Here is a 2,100-nt window from a genome sequence, read left to right as displayed (position 1 = left end):
TGTGCACTACTGGCTTTTCAAACGTCCAGATGAGCCTACATATTTTGGGCTTCACCCTAGGTTTATGTTCTCAAAGTGTTTTCTAAGACAACCCTGTTTTCACATCTACCTAAGCATGTAAGATAGCTTCAGCCTTACCCCAGGGAAAACCAAGTTATGGGTGACTCTTCGGACAGAAAAAAAAAATGACACTGGATTTCTTATAAACCTTAAATCATTCATCATTCAGTAAATACTACATCATTTTGTGTAAGGCAGTAGGAATAGTGAGCAAAGCAAGTATTTTTTTTTTTAATTTCATGGAGATAGTTGTGCCAGAGGCAGTAAATAAATATGTTTGTAAGTTATATAATGGGGAGGAAGTAGTCAGGAAAATCCTTTAGAGGAAGCAACATGTATGCTGCACCCTAAAAATGGAGTAGGACTTAATCATGAAATTAGCAAGAGGGGAAAGCATTTCAAATCAAAAAAGGTTATGGAGCACTATCCTTTGGGTACGGCTGTTGCCGTCTTGAAACTAGAGAAGCTATGATTATCCACATTGAAAATATCACAAAATTGGGCCCAATAATACCTCCTTATGGAAGGAGCAGAGTCTTAAATAAAATCCAGTGCACACACATACCACAATTACAAATTCCACGTAAGTAAGCTCAAAACTAGTTCTACTTTTCAGAATAGTGTTGGGCATAGAAGGCATTGAACAATACTTGTAGCAAAAAGTGGGAAGGGGAAGACAAAGTCAGGACAGTTTTTTTCCACCATTGGATTGTTAAAGAAAAAAGTATATAATATCTTTGAGTTGAAAAGTACAGGCAAGCAAGAAGGTTGCCAGAGGATTTCATGATGAGTGGCTTGGCACTAGTAAAGTATAAGCAGATGAGCATGGTGAACCAAACCTGCGATTGTAGCATGCCAGAAGACAAGGCAGGGAGATCATGAGCTGTGAGCCAGTGTAGGCAACTCAGAGTATGACACTGTCTCAAAAAGCAAGACCCCTCCCCTACAAAAGTACAAATGTTTGTATTCAAAAGATCCAATATTGCAACCCAGAAAACTTACAAACATGTAACAAGTGAAACTTCTAGGCCAAATATCTAATGAATTCCAGACACTTCCAGCAGTTGGAACATGTGACTTTACTGTAGGCATAGTTCTCAACACATAGCATGAGCATTTCACACTGTACATGCCATCAAGTCAAGTAATAACAGCAGACACAACTAAAACACCTCAATTCAAAAACAAGACTATCAAATCTTATGAATCTCAGAGTTTCTACTGCACATACAAACTTTTCTGCTTTTATAGGAATATAATTTAATTATGTAAAACAAAATATTTTTAGATGTTCCTGCTGTTGTTCCTCAGCATGTATCAAATCACAGACACTAGCATATCTTTGATTGTATCGTGTTAGAACGTTTGATATTATTAATTTCTGTTTGAGTTGCTGACTTGAGTTTTATTTTTTTAAAAAAAATTTTTTAAGTGTGTCAGACATGGTGAGTCAAGCCTGTAATCCCAACACTTGGGAGGTTGGGATAGCAGGATATGAAGAGTTCAAAGTCATCCTCAGAAACAGTCTGAAGCCAACTTGGACTTTATGAGACCTTGTCAAGAAAAAAAACTAAATCATCAAATTAACTTTGGTTTGTGATTAAGACAGAATTCCCAACAATATCTGAAATGACCCCAACCATACCTGTGCTACTTTGTACAGAATTCCCAACAGTATCTGGAATGACCCCAACCATACCTGTGCTACTTTTGTACAGAATTCCCAACAGTATCTGGAATGACCCCAGCCATACCTGTGCTACTTTGTACAGAATTCCCAACAGTATCTGAAATGACCCCAGCCATACCTGTGCTACTTTGTACAGAATTCCCAACAGTATCTGGAATGACCCCAAGTAGCCATACCTGTGCTACTTTGTACTCCATGCTTCTGCAAAGTGGAATTCCTAGTATTGTCAATTATAAAACCAAAGTATTGGTATATTCTGAAAAGCATTGAAGATGTTCTATGTCTTTATCCTCTACAATTGTATACTCTACAATCCATCTCATTATCCTCTGGCCTTGATGTCCCTCTGT

The sequence above is a fragment of the Mastomys coucha genome, unplaced genomic scaffold, assembly GCF_008632895.1.
Source record: "Mastomys coucha isolate ucsf_1 unplaced genomic scaffold, UCSF_Mcou_1 pScaffold7, whole genome shotgun sequence".
NCBI classification, from domain to species: Eukaryota; Metazoa; Chordata; class Mammalia; order Rodentia; family Muridae; genus Mastomys; species Mastomys coucha.
The sequence above is the reverse complement of the archived record's forward strand: the minus strand, read 5'-3'. Positions refer to the sequence as shown.